Genomic DNA, 22,190 nt, shown 5'->3' on the forward strand with positions numbered 1-22,190 from the left:
TTGTACAAAGTTGGCATATTTCTTCCTTAAATGTTCACCGGTGAACCCATCTAGGCCTGAAGTAGTTTGTATCTTTCAAGGAATTTGTCCATTTTTCCTAAGCTATCAATTCATTCGTATAAAGATGTTTACAATATTATCTTATTATAATTTTAGTTTCTGTAGGGCTTATATTGACATCCTCTCTTTCATTGCTAATGTTGGTAATTTGTGTCTTCCCTCTTTTTTTTTTCGTGATCAGCATGGCTAGAAGTTTATCAATTTTATTGATCTTTTCAAAGAATAACTTTTAGCTTCATTGATTTTTCTCTATTTTTCATATTTTATTGATTTCTGCTTTTATTATGTCCTTCCCTTTGCTTGCTTTGATTTTAATTTGATTTCTTTTTTTTTTAATTTCATAAATGGAATCTTAGATTATTGATTAAAAGACTTACTTGTTTTCCAATATAAACATTTAGTGCGGGGCGCCTGGGTGGCTCAGTCGGTTGGGCGGCCGACTTCGGCTCAGGTCATGATCTCGCGGTCCGTGAGTTCGAGCCCCGCGTCGGGCTCTGTGCTGACAGCTCAGAGCCTGGAGCCTGTTTCAGATTCTGTGTCTCCCTCTCTCTGACCCTCCCCCATTCATGCTCTGTCTCTCTCTGTCTCAAAAATAAATAAACGTTAAAAAAAAATTAAAAAAAAAAAAACATTTAGTGCTATCTATTTTCTTCTTGGCGACATCAATGTGAAAAATGAACTTGTTTCATGCTTTTTATTTTACCCAGTCTAGGTTGAATTGACAATTTCTAAATGCTTAATGACAATGTCTGCATTACTTATCATTGATTGGTCATAATCATTTTGGTCAGCAAGTCACATTTGAGTATCTCTGCTTTAGATAATAGAACCTGGGTTCTAACCCAGGTTTGCTCACCACATGGATTAAGTGGTGAGGGCTGGAAGAACACTATTGCACCTGTAACCTGTGGGCCAGCCAACCGGAAAGAGAAAGAGACAGGCCTTGTGGAAACAGCAACTTTAATGCCTCACACACCCCCAGTAGAGAGAAATAGCTGTAAGGAATCAGACTCTAGCCCTCTCCCACCTTAGGGAGTAGCCATTAGGAGGAAGGACTAACTGTCATTCTAATATCCAAAAGAAAGTAGAAATTCTGTCTCCACAAACCTATATAAATAAGGAGAGAGACAATGATCCCACTCACCTTGTTACTCTCCTATTACATCCACTTCCCTGATTTGCCCACCTTAAAAATCAATTATATTTAATAGTTTCCTAACTAAACTCACAGTGCTTAAGTGCTATGCATGAACTCAACCAGCTTGTTAGTGTTAACAAAGAGAATGAAAGAGTTCTTGACTCTTAGCCTAATGTATACTTTTCACAATAGTAAGTTTAAATTATCTTTCCCTTGCCTTTTAGCTTATAGTCAAAGTGAAGGGGTGTGTGTGTGTGTGTGTGTGTGTGTGAAAAGAAAGAAAGAGAGATGTGGATTTTCATTATTTAAAGGTTTTGATTAATCAACTTCTGGTTAATAGATATGAATATCATAACAAAGATTTCTGTATTAAGAAATAGGAATTTGAAGATGCCATATTGTCAACAGTGAGATATGTCAGAGTCACTGAACTTTGGAGCTGGGATCTGTATGACTCAAAACTCTGTACTCTTTTCATTTTGTCTCTTTGCTTCTCACATGTGATTACAAGTCCCAAGTCATAAAGGCACTTGGCTGTCGAGTCCCAAAGGCATCATTTTCTCGCTGTTTTCTCAATTGCACAACACTTGCCCCCAGAGTACTGACCCTGGGATATAGGGCTCTACTGATTGCCCTTATTCTCACTTTACAAGAGGAACGAAGGTTTTCATGAAATAGAGTGTTTGAAGCTGAAACTAGTGTTGAAAGAACAGTTGCTCCTCTTACTAAAGTGTCCCAAGAGCAAGGAGTCCATTTGCTTTCTCCTCCCAGCCAGACTCCCACCCCCAACTCACACCCCTTTTACCAAAGCAAAGGAGTATGCATCTATCTGCATAGTCATTAAAATGCACCAAGTCTCAGAACTGGCTTTCTCTCCCCCCATTCTACTGCTTGACAAAGGATTTGTGACAAAAGACCTTCTTCCCGGTTTGTAAAACAGTTGTGTAAAACTCGGACTGTAAAGTCACAGTTGACTGCTTTAATGTGGAACAGCTGGGAGGGTGTAGACACACTGGCAGGTTGAGACAGGGACTGGGAATGGTCCCCCATTCTGCGAAGGGTCGACTTAGTCACACCACCTGCTGCCCCTATTATTTCAAGAGCAAACCAGTCATGACAGCCTCAACAGACGGACACACGGCACCAGACGGTGCAAGGGAAGTTAAGAAAAGATAAATTAAGTGATCAATAAAGATAAGGGACCTGCTCAGCAGTAAATGGTGCTGACAGACCAGACAAAACATGAAGCAAACGGGCATTTGATAATGTGGGGGTGTGTGGAGCTTAGCGTCAACCTTCATAGTATTGACATTTCGGACACCACTGGGACATTGGCAGTGGATTTTCCTGGCTAGGCTGACTTGAGTTGGAGGTGGTTGCCTTTATCTTTCCATTGTACATGCAGAAGAGTTCAGGGTCCATTTTAGAAGTGTACGAAGCTATATACATGGAGGAAGTCACAGCCGGCATTGACCTAAGCCAAACTAGATAGTGCATGGGTATGAAATTGGAGGTTTAAGGTCCACAAAGATGCCTCTCCTTTTGACTTATTTGAACATTCATTAGTTTGTTCACTCCATCGAATCTTGAACAAGCATCTATTATGGACTAGGCACGGTGCTAGGCCATACTAGGTATGGGGGTATGGTGGTTGTAGTGGTGATGGTGGTACAAAATTGCAGTCATTTCCCTGAGGGTGTTATAGACTAATGAGAGAGACACTCCCAACACCCCACCCCCAAACTAGTTTAGATATAATACTACCCTTAAGTAGTATAGTATACTATAGTAGTATAGTATAGTGGAGGGATGTACAACATGCCAGAGAGTGACTCAGTCTGCTTGAAGGAATCAAGAACATGTTTACAGAGGAGGGTAGGAGAGAGAAAGTCAAGGAAAGACATTTCTGGCAGAAAAACAAACAACACAAAAAACACAGATATGACAAATGTGGCCTTCCTTCCCAGTTCTGTATGTGAGGAATTCTCAAAACCACAGTCTACTCAAGGGTGAGTGATTTAAATAGTTTGGTTTTATTAATGTAAACACAAGTATATAGTAAAGGAGAATGAAAAGTCAAATTAATTTTTTGAAATCAACTCTAATGCTTCCAAGAAATTCTGGGCTTTTCTATAAGTCTGCTTCAGGCTTTCTCCCCAGATATTCCTGGGGCTTATGCTTATTCTTCTCTGCCATAAGTAGAAAGAGTCGAAACTTGTGTTCAATTTGGTATAGCTAGAAAATGAGATGCCTGGAAGGGGAGGTTGGAATGGGCAGGAGAAGAGAGGAGGAACAGGGCTGGTCAGAGGAGGTACAGCCATACTGAGAAGATGTCTTGATGCCTCCTGTTTAGATGGAGTTTTACAATATACAAAGTACTCTTACAGAATTATTTCGTCTGACCTTCATCATGACCCTACCAATGACTTTTAAATGGGGATAACATGGGCATATCTGTGGACATTGTTGTTTAATATTTGAATTCAAGAAAGGCTCTCTGGCTTTTGTAAGAAGAATGAACTTGATGGAAAGAGAGGACAAGGAACTACAATTATTGAGGGCCTACAATGTGCCAAACATTTTAACATTCATTATCTTACATGGGTTTGGCCACAGCTGGCAGAAAACTCAAAATAAAATTAGCTTAAAGAGGTGGGTTATTTTTAATTATTCGTAAGGTTATTCAGAGGTGGTCTTTGCAGGGCTGGCACGGGAGACCCACTGTCTCAGGATTTAGGCTCCTCCAGCTCTCTGTTCAGTCTTCCTCAGGGGCCAAGGAGTTTGTTGAGTTCTAGCCATCATGCCTTTGTTCCAGGAAATAGGAAAGATTAAAGAAAGGCATGGGACACTTCTAACTAAATGTTACTGGCCCAATTTAGTCATGTGACCCACAGCTAGCTGCAGAGGATGTTGGGAAATGTAGTCTTCTAATCAGGCAGCAACATGCTCAGATAAAAAGGAAGAGCATGGATCCTGGGGTTGACAACTGGAAGGTTTTTTTTTTTTTTTTAATTTTATTTTTTATTTTTTAAAATTTACATCCAAATTAGCATATAGTGTAACGATGATTTCAGGAGTAGATTCCTTAGTGCCCCTTACCCATTTAGCCCATCCCCCCTCTCACAACCCCTCCAGTAATCCTCAGTTTGTTCTCCATATTTATGAGTTTCTTCTGTTTTGTCCCCCCCCCCGTTTTTATATATTTTTTATTTCCCTTCCCTTATGTTCATCTGTTTTGTCTCTTAAAGTCCTCATATGAGTGAAGTCATATGATTTTTGTCTTTCTCTGACTGATTAATTTCACTTAGCATAATACCCTCCAGTTCCATCCACGTAGTTGCAAATGGCAAGATTTCATTCCTTTTGATTGCTGAGTAATACTCCATTGTGTGTGTGTGTGTGTGTGTGTGTGTGTGTGTATACACACCACATTTTCTTTATCCATTCATCCATTGATGGACATTTGGGCTCTTTCCAGACTTTGGCTATTGTTGATAGTACTGCTATAAACATGGGGGTGCATGTGTCCCTTTGAAACAGCACACCTGTATCCTGTGGATAAATGCCTAGTAGTGCAATTGCTGGGTCATAGGGTAGTTCTGTTTTTAGTTTTTTGAGGAACCTCCATACTGTTTTCCAGAGTGGCTACACCAGCTTGCATTCCCACCAACAATGCAGAAAAGATCCTTTTTCTGTGAATCATTGCCAACATCTTTTGTTGCCTGAGTTGTTAATGTTAGCCATTCTGACAGGTGTAAGGTGGTATTTCATTGTGGTTTTGATTTGTATTTCCCTGATGATGAGTGATGTTGAGCATTTTTTCACGTGTCGGTTGGCCATCCAGATGTCTTCTTTGGAGAAGTGTCTGTTCATGTCTTTTGCCCATTTCTTCACTGGATTATTTGTATTTTGGGTGTTGAGTTTGATAAGTTCTTATAGATTTTGGATACTAACCCTTTATCTGATATGTCATTTGCAAATATCTTCTCCCATTCTGACAACTGGAAGTTTTGCCATGGAATTATCACCTAGGTGTTCAGAGAAGGTAGATGATTTGTTCCAAGTCACAAAACCATAACACTGCAGAGCTTAGATTCAATTCTAGTTCTTACTGAATCTGAATCTGATGCTGCTTCTACAGTTGTGCTCCACTTGGACACGGGCTCATGATATGTAAGAAATAATAAAATTAAAGCTGAAAATTAGGAGTACATCGAATAGCATAATGAAGATCTGAATTGATGATAAAATAAAGCCATATATTTGAGAATATATCAAACCATCTATTTAATAATAATAATTAACAACCATATCTTGAATCTTGGCCACACATAAAGCTTTATTCTACATTAGCCCATTCATTCTCCCAAATTTGGGAGATAGTTATCATTTGTTCTTATTTACAGATCAGGAACCTAAGACTCAGAGAGGTTAAATAATATGCCCAAGTATGATTCTCTGTTCTATTTTTATGCCATGCTATCTCTCAGTGTATCACTAGAAAATAAATATTTTGATTTATGGGTTTTTATTTATCTACAGTTTTTCTAAAATATTACTATCATTAATCCAGAACCGAAAGGAACCTTAGTCTTCCTATTCAATTTCCTTTTCATTGATAGTGAAGACAGGAATGTAACAACGGCAACAACATCAATGACAGTGATTATAGTTACAGTACATTGGGTGCTATAAGGTAGGTGAGTCTCCAGCCTTGTTTCCCAATGCCTACCTCCACTCACCATCTTCCATGACCCCTGTCAAGGGAAGAAGAATTGCTAAACGAATAACAAGAATCTAAAACATTGAATGGGCCATGGCTGTCAACAGACAAAGTCACTATGCTAAAACACTGCTACCATTGGGGCAGTAGGTGGAGCATCTGACTTCAGCTCGTGTCATGATCTCATGCTTCATGAGTTCGAACCCCACATCTGGCTCGCTGTTTTCAGCAGGGCCCACTTCGGATCCTCTGTCCCTCTCTCTCTCTGTTCCTTCCCCATTGCACTCTCTCTCACTTTCAAAAATAAATAAATCTTTAAAAAAACAAAAAACAGTGCTACCATTTCCTCCTACCTTTGTGTGATAAGCAGATCTAGACAGGGCCTGGCACATCAGTGTGGACCCAATCATCTCTCCTTTTCTTCCTTTTCCGCCCCACCCCTCCTTCCTCTGCTGCTGCTTCCTTTATTTTTTCCTCCCTTTTTCTTCTTTCCAAACCCGGACAACTTTTCCTTTTTCTTTTCTGATTTTTTTTTACTTCCTTTTCCTGTGAATCCCCTTGAAGGTAGATGATTCTCAGGTTAAATTTTGGGAGGAGAGTGCAAACGTTCTACCTCGTTGTCAAGCTGAAACCATGTGCTCCACCAAAGCTTTTCCAAAACTCAGAACAAGGGTGTGCCAACAGCTAATGCCAAAAAGGGAACTTTGATTTCCATCTGCTTTTGTTCTTCACGTGTTTAGCTCCCTCAAAAGGAGGGGAGATTGCAGGGCAGGATTTGGTGCTGCCTAGGCTCCTCACTCTGATATTATCAATTCATCCCTCACCCATAAGAAGAGTTTACCATGCACCTGGCTCAGTGTTCAGCATTTCATGTGCAGGATTTCACATACTCCACACACATCAGCCATCTAAAGGTACTCTTATTACTGAAGAGGAAATCAAGATTCACAAAGTGAAGGACTTGCCCAGTGCATGACCATCCCACCAGGATCAAAAACCAGGTCTGTCTGACTGCAACCCTGCTCTTTCTGATGGCATTTCTCGATCCCCTCCAATGTGCAAAAGGAGCCCACATGTGCCAGTCAGCCCTGGCCTTGGAGCTATAGCAATCCTAGATTTCATGGAAGATCCCCAGTCTTTTACAAGCTGTTCCGGTCATGACCATCCTAGTCTTTGGTTAATGCTTTGCATTTGTGAGATGATTACAGTCCAAGCTGGCCATGGAAGTATTTCCTTTTATGAACTGGGCTCCATGACTCTAGGCCTAAGAAGGCCATGGTCCATTAGTGCTGTCAGATCTTCTCAGTAGGCACACCACATCCAAGCATGATCTCAGCAAACAACTGCAAGTGTTATGCCAGGGTGTGGAATGCACCAATGGCAGCCATCTTATGCTTCACTTGGCTCTGTCTTCCTCTAGCCAAGTTTTTCTTAGCAATTTCTGGGCATCTTTTTCTTCCTCACATGACAATTACTTATCTAAGTAAGTGAGACACTGAGACATTGTGGAAAAGCTTATAAAGGAGTGCCTGAATCACCAGTCCTAATCCATGCTCTTCTCCCTGCTAGCTTTGGACTTCTCCAAGGCTTAACTTCTCAGCACACCAGTGTCTTCAGAGCTTAATAGGGATGACAAAATGCTATTGAGCTCCAGCGAGTTAGTAATGCATAGCAGTATCTTGTGAAATAACCAAACAAATGACATTTTTTGGGTAATATTTCTCACTCTAGAATCTGAGCTTTTTGAGAAAAGAAATCTGTTGCCAGAGAGAATGACACCTAAACTACCAAATTCTTCTAAGAATCAAATGAAAACCTCTCTGTAAAGCACCCAACATGGAGCTTACATAAAGAGGTGGGAAATGAATATTAAATCTCTCTCACCAACCCCTTTGTTTTGTGTCTCCAGCTCTTAGCACATATTAAACTTTACCACATATAGAGATAGCAGTACAACATATGGATTATGAACAACAGCAATAACAATCATTATTAATACTCATGCAGACTCTGTACCAGGCAGTATTCTAAGTGCTTTATATATATCTACTCACTTAATCCTCATAATTGCCCTTCTAGGAAAGTCCTGGTATTATCCTCATTTTACAGATGAGGAAACAGACAACAAGAGGTCACTTACATTTCCCAAGGCATCACAGCTAACACCTAGCAAAGCCAAGATTTAAACAAAGACTGTCTGGCTCTAGAGTTAAAAGCATAGATCACAGACCATGTGTTCAATTGCAAATGATCAACAATTCTTTATAGCTCTTCCCATTAAGAGTCAGACTCTATTTGCCCACCCATTGAGCCTGGACTGACTTTGTGACTTGCTTCCATCAACACAACGAGTTCCGAGCCTGGACCTCAGTAGGCCTTGTAGTTTCTGTTCGCACCGTCTTGAAAGGCTGCCACTATCTGAACAAATTGGCATTAGCCTCCTTAAGGATGATGTGGAGAGAGGACCAGCCCTGTAAGTGAGACCATCTTAGACCATCTAGCCCCAGCCACACCAGCCCAGAGCAGCATAACCTCCGAGCCAAACCACAGAATCATGAGAGGTAATAAAATGGCTGTTGTTTTCAACCATGAGGTTTGGAGTGATTTGTTATGTAACAGGAGGTTGATCTGCTTAGGGGCTGTGTGTCCTTGGGTAGGCTGCTTAGCCTCACTGACCTCAAAGTCATTACTTATAAGTGAGACGAATTTTTCCCACTCCACAGGAGACTGTATGTTTGGCATGTATAAGGAAGTACTCAAACAATGTTAAGTTTTTTCCCCATGAGGAATATATTATGCAAAGACAAGCTTTAGAGGGATGCAAAGTGGCTAGAAGATCAATTTGTAGATTAGGATTACAAAAATGTAAGGACATGGTAGGTCACAAATGCCTAGACAAGGAAGGGGGTATATTGAATTTTTGCTAAGAGGGGATTCAGAGTCTTGGTTGCATGGTTGGATTTGAGGACCCTTAACATTCTTTCTGTTCTCGAGATTGGATGAATCTCTGGCATCATGGATCATATGAACCAGGTTAAAACTTTTCCTCTTCTCTTTTCCTTCCTATTTTTCCTAACTATATTTCCTTTAATGCATGCTGGTAATGCCCAATTGTGGTCGAAACTATGCATGATTTGTCGAGTGAATGTCTTTGCTAACTAATTTAAGCACAACAGAGGGTGGGGGCTCAAAAATGTTAGCTAAATTGAGCATCCAACACGGATGATCCAACCGCTTTTACTAAAATCTTACCAGGAGTGGACAAAGTAATTAAAATAATAAAGGCAGAGGGAGATAGAAATGGAAATCTTTGTTTTGCAGGCTGGTAAAACACACACCAATGTGCCCATAGGATGATTATGATGTGGTGTTTTTATTCATCTGTTTTTCTGGCTTGCTAGCTTAGTTTTTCATTTTGTTTTTAAAGATTTGACTTTACAGTGGGAAGCCTTTTATAACAACTGGTCTTGCCGAATCTCTGTCTGTTGCTTATAGGGGTCTCATTTGAATCCCTGAATCCCACTAGCCAATTTCACTAAAAACCCCGTAAATGACCAAACTCAGACACTCAGACTTGCATTTGGTGGATATTTTAATGTGTTCCTTCGGTAAAGACATTCAGAAGCATAAACCTAATTGAAATGGAATATTTCAACAATTGATAAAAAGTATTTGCACTGTCCATTTCACATCAGAATTTGGGGTGTGTGTGCAGGGGCTGTGGCTTTTAATAAAGAAAACTAAAAATATAAAATCAACCCGCCGAGAATCGAAGTGAGTTGAAATATTCTCCTATACTTCTCCAATATTTTTATGGAGGAAAAATAAAATTCCTCGTCCGCGTTTCCCTTCTGTATTCCCTGGCTTCAAACTCTGGCCTTGTGATCTGTCCACATTCCCCTTCTTCACTCTTTCCTGGTGCCAGTTATCTCTCAGCTTCGCAAACCCCAGCACTGCTGATGAATAAACATCGTTCCGTCTGTGGCGCCCCATACACTTTGGAGACAATGTTCAGCTTCAAAGTTTTCAGAATTGCCTGGTCCGGTTTTGTTAATGACATTAGTGGGACCGCATTGTCGGGGTTAGGGGCGAGACAATGGCGCATCTCTTACATCATCAGGCACAAGGAGCTCTGTCTCCAGCTGTACAAACAGCACAGGAAATGGATTTTTTTTCTTCGTGTTATGTTTCGTCTATTAAAATTATGCAAACCCGGCAGATACAATTGCTTTGTTAAGACTCCGAAATGTCTAACCATTCATTTCCCAAGTAAGGAGCCTGCGGCGCGTTTGATGCTGAGGATTGTTAATCCCAAACGTGGAGAACTAATAAAATAATCAAAAAAGGACCCCAGAAGTGTTGATAAATTTCAATTATCTCTTGCTCTGTATCCCAGGATTGGACTAGCAGGATGGGACTGCCTTCAAGTAGTACTTGAGTCGGGGCTGCGTTTTCTCCTCGTTGGGCCCCTAGGCACCGACATCTCTCCTTTGTGGCTGAATCGCCTTAGCAGGGCTGGTGTTTGGAGGTGCTCAGGGCCAGAGGAGACAAAGCGGGCCCGCTGCACAAAGGCGAGGGAGCCAAAGAAAGCAAAATTGAATCTCTAGCACCCTGCTCCTGAGTAAACAGACAAAACTAATGGGTCTGCCATTTCTCCTCCCATCCAATTACTGGGTTCCAGTAGAGAGAATATGGCAACATCAGCTCACACAAATCCTAATACTCTTAATCCCTTCCATACATATAAACCTCACATCCACCCACATGACTTCATTACCCAAACCACCCAGGCAGACAGTGTGAAGGAATGGGCCCACCAGCTGCAGAAACCTGCCTTCTTCAGGTTTTAATCAGCTAATGAGGGATATGCAAATGAAAAGCTTATGGGATTATGGCTTGTCCGACAGCAGTTCACCCCTAGTGATAGAGGACTAATACAGGTGTTAGTAAACGGGTTATTAGGCCCGGCCTAATTTAGGTCTATTCATGCTGCGCTTGCACTCTTAGCCTAAACATTTGTCCTCGTCCTGGGGGCCCAGCAGGAGCCATCTTTAGGCCTGTGGTAGGTCTCACATGAACTCCTTGCTAAAGATATGAAGTTAATAAATCCGGCCATTGGGTGTTTAGGCATACACAGCGACATCAGAGTGGCCTCTGGTAGGGGCTTTTTTCTTTCCCCACGGGGGGAAGGGCCTGAGAAACTGCCCGGGGAGCAGTGAGAGGGAGTCTGACTCAACATCATTCACTACTTACTTTGATTCACAAAGAAATAGGGACATAGACATGTTTAACAATCAGCTCTCTAGAAGAGGAAAAAAAGGCCCTGATTCATGAGTCCACTGATTTCTATGGAGTAAATGCTCCTACCCTGGATCACACCAAATAGCCAATGTGACGTCGAGTGTCTTGCAAAGAATTCTCAAAAAGTTAACGAGTCAGCTCTCGCGAGCCACGAGGTGGCTCCAGCACCCCACTGGACACAGGCCTTGCCCCCATGTTACTTATAGTCTAGCACAGTCATTCAGCGTGAGTCTGTGAGGTCTCAGAAAATTTTTACTTTATGCTAAGATGCTATTTGCCTTTGTTTCCCAGGTTGACATTTGCCCCGTTGGTGCAGAAACAATGGTGGTGTAACTGGACGCTTAGCCCAGATCAACGCTGTTAACAATCTCTGTGTTCTCCTGCCACTCGCTTGCAGGAAAACAAAAAAATTCCAGCCTCTCTTAAGAATTTCCTTGATGAAGCAGTAAAAATCATTAATTTTATCAAACCTTGACCCTTGAATGCATGTCTTTTTAATATTGTGTGTGACGACTGAGGAAGTGCCTATAAAGCATGTCCTCACACCAAAACATGATGATTACAAGGCAAGAACTGAGTGATTGTTTAAGTTCTGAACTGAACTAGCTGCTTTCTCATGAAATGCCATTTTGACTTGAAAGAGTGACAAGCTATGCTTATTCAGACCTGGTTGTTTGACAGACATTTTCTTGCAAATGAATGAGATGGGTCTGTCATTACAACTCACCGTATCTGTTGCTAATGGTAAAATTTGAGATTTCAAGCAAAAATTAAAACCTTAGAAAGCTGTCTCCCCCCATCGTGAATTTGACACATCCCAATATAAAGACTTATATGAGATTTGTAGTGATATTAGTGCAAGTGATATTTCAAAGTTGTATCATGAAATATGTCAACATTTGGAAGATCTGCCTGAGTGAACCGATATTTTCCAAATGATCAGTGCGCGATGTTATAAAATCAGGCATGGATTAAAAAAAATCCATTCAGAGTGCCAGATAGACCAAGGGGTATGAAAATCCCATTAAAACAGTTTCAGATTTCATGTTGCAACTCTAACCTTTAAGAAATTACTGCTTGTTGGGGCGCCTGGGTGGCTCAGTCGGTTAAGCACCCGACTTCAACTCAGGTCATGATCTTGCACTTCCAGAGTTCAGGCCCCGCATCGGGCTCTGTGCTGACAGCTCAGAGCCTGGAGCCTGTTTTGGATTCTCTGTCCCCTCCCCCCGCCCGTCCCTCCCTGGCTCTCTCTGTCTCTCTCTCAAAAATAAATAAACATTAAAAAAATTTTTTTAAGAGAAAGAAGAAATTACTACTTGTTTACTTTAGGTATAATGTTGAAGAATAAAACCCAGTCACATGAAATGTTTATTAAAATGCTCATTTTTTCACCCAGCCACATATCTGTGAGGCCAGATAGTCTTCATACACTGCAGCGAAAACAATGTATCCCAACAGACCAAGTGCAGAGGCAGATAGGAGAATGCACCTGTCCTCTACTGAGTCACACACTAACAGGATTTGCAAAAATGTGAAACAAAGCCACCCTCTTTTACCAAACGTGTTTTGTTTTGGAAAATAGTTACTTGCAATAAAAAAAAAAAGCTATCTATTTTGCTTTTATTTAAATTTTTTTAATATTCAGAAAAGCTTTACTGATAATAGTAAAACACAAAACAAGAAACAACACCAATGTCTACTGACAGAATGGAGAAATTGAGGCATATGCATAAAATATGATGCAGTAAAGAAAACAAATCTCAAATATAATGTTCAATGAAAAAAAAGCAAGCCCAGGAGACTATGTACAGTCAATATCATTTACAGAAAGTTCAGTTAAAGAACAAAGATAAGCAATATATGTGGTAAAGCAATAAGCAATAAGAGATTGACAAATGTCAAATGCTAAAAGGTCTAGTGTAACATCGATATCTGGCCCAAACCAAATATCACCATCATGGAACAAACTTATAGGATCCAAAAAAAAAAAAAAACCCTGAAACTTCATTTTTAAAATTAATTATTGCTATATTTTCATTAGTAAACATTTTATTTTTTTTAATGTTTATTTTTGAGAGAGAGACCATGCATGCTCAAGAATGCAAGGGAGGGCAGAGAGAGAGGGAGACCCAGAATCCAAAGCAGGCTCCAGGCTCTGAGCTGTCAGCACAGAGCCCGATGCAGGGCTTGAACTCACAGACCGCGAAATCATGACCTGAGCTGAAGTCGGACAGTTAACCAACTGAGCTACCCAGGGCCCCCGGATGTGTTGTTTCTTTTAATGAATAAATATTTTTAAGCTTTTCAGTTTTAACTTCTCATACTGCAAGTCTCAAGAGATATATAACCCTTACCAACAAAAACCTTTGTCATTCTCAATAACTTGTAAGAGTGACCAGGGGTCCCGAGACCAAAAGTTTAAGAACCATTGGTCTAATGAACAGTACTTTTTGTCATAAACAAGGAGTAGGAGTTTGCTTGATGAAGGTGATGGGAAGGAGAGATCAAACAAGAAGTGCAAAGCCAAGAGGATATGTACTTGGCTTTCCGTGGGAGAGTCAGCACGACCGGGGCATGAGGTGTGTGTGGCAGGAGGGGAGCACGCTGGGGCAAAGACAGCTTGTAAAGCTGCAGGAGTAGGTGGGGGCCTTGTCCCCTCCCTACATATTTTGTGGCATCCAGGAGCCACAGGAAGCCTTTAAGCAGGGTCATGACCTGATCTACAACTTAGAAAGATCACTCTGACCTCAGGGGTCTTAGCACATTTATCCAGGGGCCAAAGGCTGATGAGTGAGAGCCCAGTTTCAGAAGTTTTCTTTAGCTGGCACCGTGGTTTGAAAGTTTAGAATTTGACAACTGTCTTGTTCCAGGCCCCATCACTCTCTGTGGTCTTACACTCCCCAACCCCTGTGTTGATGTAATCTTCCTAGTCCTTATGATGTGTGAACCTGAGAACCAAGGGGAAGATGGGTACACTCATGGGTACATTCTGTCTACTGGGCAAAACTGGGGACTTCTCCATGCTCTGTGAGGGTTCTCTTTGGTCCAAGGGTTTTTGAAATGCAAGTGATCTTTGGCACAAACAGAAAGAAAAGAAGGGCTTGTGTAAAGGGCAAAATCAGGCTTAGAGAATTTTAGATCTCTTTAAGGGTTCTCTAATGTTCTCTTAGTGAAGAAAGACCATTACATGTTATGAGTTGATTTTCTACAAACTATCTTTTCTGGAAAATAGTAAATTTACATGCCTGTTGTCATAAGGAGTATCTCTTACTCTCCTGGGAACAATCTTACAATACGTTGGACTTTTTTTTTTTTTTTAAGTTTATTTATTTTGAGAGAGAGAGAGAGAGAGAGGGAGAGAGAGAGGGAAAGAGCAAGCGTGGTAGGGGCAGAGAGACAGGGGAGAGAGCAAATTCCAAGCAGGCTCTGCACGGTCAGTGCAGAGCCCCGTGTGGGGCTTGAACCCACAAGCCGTGAGATCACGACCTGAGACGAAATTAAGAGTCGGACGCCTAACCGACTGAGCCACCCAGGTGCCCCACGATATGTTGGGCTTTTAAAAATTATAACTCTTATTTATTTTGCAAGGATCAGTGAGACATAATGAAAAGCCTCAGGTCAAGGGGGAGGAAAGAAAGACAAATTACCTCTAATCCCCCTCCACACAGTTTTTATTATTTTTTTCATGGTCTCTCTCAGTGTTGGCCCCCACACATACATAATTATTATGTAGTTGTCATCATAGGCTGGAAATAATTTTATATCCTACCCTTACTTTTCAGTAAGGCAAAGAGAAAACGGACACACCTGAATGCCTGCTCCATGCCAGAGATTGCTAGATGTTATAACATGCTTTATCTTGTTGATTCTTACAGGTACTTAACGATGTGGGTATTATTCAGACTTTGACGCAGAGGTTACATGATATAATTAGAGGTTCGACTAATACGAATTGGTTATCAAGTTAACCAGCTCGTGAATGACATTGAGGAAGGATTCAAACCTCCCTTCTCTGGCGGGACATCCCCTTCCTCTTTGCGTTGTATTTTCTCCATGTTGCTTCATCATTTCCAATGCTGTAACTCATGTTGGCTTCACTATAATCTAGTCCATTTCTAGTCCATTATAAACTGCCTGAAGGTAGTTTTACTTGTCTTTATCCCAGCACCTAGCACAGTGTCTGGTAAGTCGCAGATATTGAATCAATACTTGTTGGATAAATGCAGCCCCTGCACCCACCTTTCTCAGAGTTTAGGGCTAATGAGGGCCTCCTCCTCCTTGCTTACTTTATTTGACAAAATTTAATTAAACTGATGCAGGCCAGCCAGGTCCGAGAACCCAGGGGAGGGTCCCACAGGACCAGCCAAGAGGTGTCCTTGGCTTCACACAGGATAGAAATCAAACGCAAGCCAGAGAAAGTGGGAACAGTTTATTGAATAGTATGAGTGACAGAGAATAGTAGATGGAGCGTGTGGGAGACTAGGAAAGGAGAGAAGAAAGTCTCATTGTTGCTTGGGGTTAGGGATTTATATTGGAAAGGGGTCCAGGGTAGGTGTTCTTTTGGGAATTTAGGGTAGGGTCCCATCAAAGGTGTCAGGCAAATTGCTGAAGGTAGGGGTATTGATGCCAATGTTAGCTGAGGTTTGCTTGAAGCTAACATCTTGGAACATGTTTAGGATCTGGCTCTTCTTAGGTGTTAACAGGTATTTGGGGCTCAGGACAAAAGTCAGAGAATGATTAACTTTCTTGCTTCCCCCTTAACTGGGAACATAGCTTCTTTGGCTTATTCAGAGGCAAAATATGGAACATGAGTAAATGGGGTCTAGCAGAAAAACAGCAGAGACAAAGCCTTTCTAAAATGGTGTCCCTTCAGTTCTCCACTTGAAAACTAGTATGTCCTGGGCCCTTGACCAGGTACAGGGAAACAAAGCCCAAAGCCCCCTGAAGGGTCGCAGGCAGGATACTGAGACAGAAATGCTCCATGGAGGTACCCAGCGATACAGGGAGAAGCAGCTAGGAATGTGTGAGATCATCTGGGATGGCTCTCCAGGAGAGATAGCTTTTTTCCATCTTCTACAAATAGCACCTCGATCTCCATTGGCCATCTTTTGAAAATGTGCACTTGGTTACAAGAGGCCAGAGATGAGAAGAATTTCATGTTGCTAAGGGTTGGGGTTTCAGGCTTGTTGTTTACCTTTGAGGCATTTTATTTTAGCTTACACAGAAGGTACACGACTCACCTTTTTGTTTCCTGTATATCATAATTAAATCCATTAAGGCACCTCGCAGTCTGAAAGAATTCTATTTGCCGTTCCTTCTGTAAACTGAGTATTTGCCACCGCCATTGCCACTCCCCCTTTTACCTTTTGTCTGGATCCATACACTAAATTCTCTAAATTTTGTACTTTATAGAGTTTGGAGTTAGTGTCATATACAAAAACTTTGGCTTTTAAAATGTTCTGCCCTGTCATTGCAAAATCAAGGAAAACTCTTATTTGATTGCTGTCAGTTTCCTATGGATTCACTAATGTGATTCTATGTGTTCTATCTGTGCCAACACCTTCAGAACTCAGGGAGATGATATGAGAATTCTGGTGCTAGATGAAATTGACCAGGTACCTTTTCAGAGTATGTTGTACAAATGCCTGAAGAAATGCTTTTTTCTCCCTTCAAAAATGTCATTTTCCAGGCACATGATCTCATTGCTCTAGAATTCCATCTTTGGATAACAACATAGCCAAAGTCAGTGCTTAAATACTTTGCAGGATGACTGAAGAAAATTTTTCTGGCCTTTGGAGTGCGTGGGGTTAGGGGGTGGGGGCAGGTGTCCAATTACACTCTTCTTTCCTCCAGCTCTAAAATGGTCTCCTTCTTCCTGCCCTTTCCCCAAGCCTGGATTTCACTGGAGAATTCATAGTCCTAAAATGTAGAAAAGATATTGGAAGTATTTAGATGCCAGAGTACCAGGCAATCGTAGGTACTTCTTGGAAGTTCTGCTTGGCCTCAGTGGGAGAGTAATTCCAAATGAAAGTTGTTCAACAGGGAATTGTGCCAATTGATGCTGAGAACTCAGAACACAAAACAAGCTTTATCATTTTTTATGTTTAATTGTCTCCTTGAAATAGGGGTGAAATTTTTAATGTTTTTGGTTCCCTTGGAGAAGAGAGGACCCAACTAGATTTCTTGAATTCTTCCTTACAAAAGTCTTTTTTTTTGTTCGCTAAATACTTTTTCTGTTGGAAATAAAGAACTCAGCAGAGTTAAGTCCTTCAGCAAATGTTCTAAACACCTAATTTGGGCCGACACCTTGTCCTGGGATTGGCCTGTTAACCTTTCACCCTTTACCCAGGCTGCCTTGGGGGAATGATCCTCTTAGAATCCTCCCCAGGCAAGGCCACAACATGGGATTCTTAAGTCTATTTAACCTCAGGATTTGGGGAGGCAGCTTTTCCACCCGGCATTGTTCATCATCGGCATTTGTTTTCTGTAGTTCCTTCCAATTAGTTGGCCAGGGCTTTGACAGCACATGTGATTCTAATGCCTTGTAGACCATTCGTCTATTCTGACAATGAGAAATGAGAGCAGGCTCATGACACTTGGTAAAATGGCATCATGCTTACAGATCCAAACATAGTCCATAAAGAGGTATCCCACGTATTTCAACGTATATTAATAACTATAATTGACATTTGTGACACCATTTGGAATTCAAAATTATTTTCTATGTCTACCTTCCTTAGCTACTTACAGTAAACCTGTGGGGTAGGTGGCGATTCTAAATGCCAAGTTTTCAGACGAGCAAACTAACAGTGAGAGAAGCAGTGGAAATTTCCAAAGTCGCTCAGTTAGGTAAAACTGACTTGCCTGTTTCCATTTCCTTTTTTCATTTGAATAATACACTTTTAAAATTTAAATAATTTGCTGTTTCACTTGATTAATTCATTTTTCTTATTAAATAACAACCAGCCAAGGAAAGTAGGACTTACCATAAGTCTACTGCTCTCACAGTGTAGGACTGGCAAGAGCATAGAAAAATAAAAGGAAAATAAAGCATTGGAGCCAAATAAAAAATCTCAAAAAAGATCTAATGCATTGAGAACTTAAGATATGAGACATGGCATTCTATTTTAGGAAAAATAAATGTTTCATTTTATAAATGGTATTGACTACCTTCCTAGAAGAAAAAGACCCCCTTAACTCACACCTTATATAAAAATTATGGGTGGATTAAATATTTCAATGTTTTAAAATAAAATTATAATTTTATTTTTACTTAAAAAAAATTTTTTTAACATTTATTTGTTTTTGAGAGGCAGAGCACAAGCACAGAAGGGGCAGAGAGAGAGGGAGACCCAGAATCCAACGCAGGCTCCAGGCTCTGAGCTGTCAGCACAGAGCCTGATGCGGGGATCGAACTCATGAACCGTGAGATCATGACCTAATCCAAAGTTGGATGCTTGACTGACAAAGCCACCCAGGGTCCCCTAAAATAAAATTATAATTTTAGAAAAATATCTGTAGAAACCTGTTTGGTTGAAAATGTGCCTATTCACATGAAACCCAGAAGCTATAACAGAAGAGAGATGTTTTTTATGTGACAGATATACCATGACAAAATTTAAAAAGCAGTGGTAGCCGAGGAAAAAATATGAAATACATGGCAAACAAAGCTTAATATTTCTACTATACTATGTGCTCCCGTAAATCTTAAAAGCAAACCTTAGAATGGGGCAAATAGTATAAACAGGAAATTCACATAAGAGGAAATCCAAAAGTCCTGAAACACAAGAAAAAAAACACTTAACTTCAGCAATCAGGGAGATACCAAATACAGTAATAATGAAGTATCATTTTGACCCATCAAACTGGCAAAACATAAAAAGAGCAATATCGTTGTGAATTGGAGAGGATGCTAGAAAACTGTTACTCCCATAAATTAATGGGATGTGGGTAATCTGTCTATTACTACAACCTTTTTGGAAAGTAATCTGGCAATATATATCAAAATATACTTCATTTTAATATATGAAATTTCCATTAGCTCTAGCAATCCTATTTTAAAAATATATTCCGTAAAAATAAAAACATTAAAAATAAGGTTCTGAGTTCAAGAGTGCTTACTATAGCAATGCTTATAATCATAGAAATAAAAATAAAACAAAACTGAAAAGTATTCATTAATAGTGGTATCTAGCAAATGGTAAAATAAATATTTTTAGAATATCTATAGAATATTTTCAGTTTCTAAAGAAATTACATGATATCTTTATCTCTCAACCCAGATGAACCACGATGTATTTATTAAATGAAAAAGAGAGAGCGAAGTGAATCTGGTATGGTACGTTTTTACTTTATAAAATTTTATGAGTGTGTGTGGGGGGGTTGTGTATCTGTATATACTATCAACTTGTCTAAGCCAATTTAGTTATGCACCACTTTTAGGGTCATATTGGTAAATAATATTAACCTTAAAAGTTTTAGGTAGGTTTAGTTAGCAAGTCTCAGACTCAATCCCACTGCATGTATGGACATTCATAGCCAGCAAGCACACACAGTTCATTTCACATCACCAGTTCTGGAAGCTCAATTAAGTCGAGCTCGATCCTTCAGTTGTTATACTTAACATCCTGCATGACAGGTTCCCTTGAGCCCGATGTGACAGTATGGCAGGAGCAGGATTCTGCTCCCTTTATGGTCTATATCAGGCCATCAGAAATCCTCCCAAACTGGACCAGGACCCTTTAGGATCAAGTCTTAGACACCATCTGTAAAGGAGCAGGCTATACAGACTTTGCTAGACTTTTAAACCTTATCCATGCATGGAAGTGGAGTGGCTCTTAAAAGAGTTGAGGTAAGTCATTGAATACCACCAATTTCACCAATGGAAACCCATTTTAAACATCTATCATGTAAACAAGCTACAAATTTAACCTGTGAAAAACCCATTTCTAACATCCACTATACTAATCAGCAAAATGTCTTTGCATTGTCAAAGATGAGGATTACTGATGCAGTTTATAGGAGCCACGTCTGAATTAAAGCAACAGACTTTTCTTGGCTTGTGACTTAAACCAACTAATACACGTTAACGTCACATTGTCTGGTTTTAAGCATTTTAAAACAAATTAGCTACACATAACAGCACAATAGGAAGGAGGTAGAGTATTCTACACAAGAGCAATTCATATTGGTTTGGTAGAAATGGCATGAGGATTGGAGAGAGAATATTAACTTATTTTTATAGACCTTTATATCATTTCATTTGGCCCAACATACTCATATCATTTTTGTGCTTAACAATCTTAACATTGTTTTTGAAAGAGGGGGTAACTTTTAAAAAGTAAAAGCAAGGAGGGGTGCCTGGGTAGTTCAGTCGGTTAAGTGTCCGACTTCGGCTCAGGTCATGATCTCATAGCTTGTGGGTTCGAGCCCTGTGTCAGGCACTGTGCTGACAGCTCAGAGCCTGAAGACCGCTTCGGATTCTGTGTCTCCCTCTCTCTCTGCCCCTCCCCCACTCATGCTCTGTCTCTCTCTCTCTCTCTCTCTCTCTCTCTCTGTCTCAAAAATAAACTTAAAAAAAATTTTTTTTAAGTAAAAGCAAGGGTTGCCTTTGCACATGCTGTTCTTTCTATGTAGAACATCTCCCTCTTGTTTTATGTTAGCAGTGGTCTGTTCTTCCTCCAGTTCTCAGTTTGAACATTAAGTCCTTTGTGAAGGCTCCACACAGTCACGTGCTTGTTCTCTATGCTCCTACGGCACCCTAAGTATTTCCTAGCAGAAGAATCATAACAATTCCTATCTGTCTGTTTTTCCTGTTATGAATGCATTTTGGAAGAGTAGGAACTTTGGCTTGAATAATGCTATGTCTCCTAACACCAAGCCCAGCAATAGTTAAATGCTTGACAAATACGTGCTGAACTCATGGATGAATGAATAAGTGAGTGAATGTTGAGATACAGCATTTAGGTTTTTTGTGGGATTTTTGCCTTTACAATGCTTATGAAATAGGCTCAATAAGATTTAAACTTTCTTGCTCAGCCAGTTTCTTATCATCTTTTCATGCAAGAATATATGCGTCACTGGCCTAATTTTCAATACCAACATCTGCAATCCATAAGGAGGGAATAAAAATCTCCTCCTATAATAAGTTGTCAGGCATCATGGAGTAGTAGGTGAAATTATACTCCTCCAGACCTACTTTTTGAGTCCTGGGCTCACCATTTATTAAGTGTGGAATTTTTGAAGAGACTTTTAACAACTCCCTCTGAGTTTCAATTTCATCATCTGTAAAATGGAATAAAAATTGCTACTTCAAAGATTTATGGTAGGGATCAAATGAAATAATATATGTGAAAACACCTTGTTAACTATAAAGTTAGAGGTACATATTTTTGATTATAATGCAGGTAGGATGAAATAAGTCTCACATTTACTCCTGGAGCATTAAGGTTTTTCTATTGTTAGGACTAGGTGCGCCGCATTTAATTTTTTGGGCACCTCGGAAGAGAAGAATCATAGAATGATAAAATATTAGAGCCTGAAGAAATCACAAAATCCTAGGCCACTCTCCCATTCTGTAGTTAGGAAAACTAAGGGCAAGGCAAATGTTCTGACTTTACTCAGGCCATAGGGCAAGTTAGTTCAACGGAGGTCATCATATGCAAAGGATTGTCTTAACATCCTTTCACCAAGTCACTTTTTTTTGTGCTGCAAAAAGAAACTCATTTCAGGCAGAATTTGCCTTGCTTTGACAGAAAGAAGTACTCTTAATCCCAAGCACAACACAAAGACTTCTTTGAGGAATTTATTCATGTGTTGAGCAGTGAATTCAATTATTGCAATGACAAATGCAAATTTCCTTGAAAAAAAAATGTGTCATCTGTTGGCCAATTCATAAATGAATCTTACTGCACAGTCTCCAAGAGCTTGTGTAAGCCTTGTGCAGCCCCAGGGAAACAAATATTAATG

At 40.2% G+C, this 22,190-nt stretch overlaps 1 long non-coding RNA gene across 1 annotated transcript in view; it reads left to right on the forward strand.

The window, feature by feature from the left end:
* Window positions 1–3,140: 3,140 nt before the first annotated feature.
* The window catches only part of LOC131487599 (uncharacterized), a 40,116-nt gene continuing 21,066 nt past the window's right edge, over window positions 3,141–22,190 (forward strand). The window contains exon 1 of the long non-coding RNA XR_009249845.1: window positions 3,141–3,207. This is a non-coding gene — a long non-coding RNA (uncharacterized LOC131487599). The remainder of the gene's footprint in view (window positions 3,208–22,190) is intronic.

The sequence above is a fragment of the Neofelis nebulosa genome, chromosome 10, assembly GCF_028018385.1.
Source record: "Neofelis nebulosa isolate mNeoNeb1 chromosome 10, mNeoNeb1.pri, whole genome shotgun sequence".
NCBI lineage: Eukaryota > Metazoa > Chordata > Mammalia > Carnivora > Felidae > Neofelis > Neofelis nebulosa.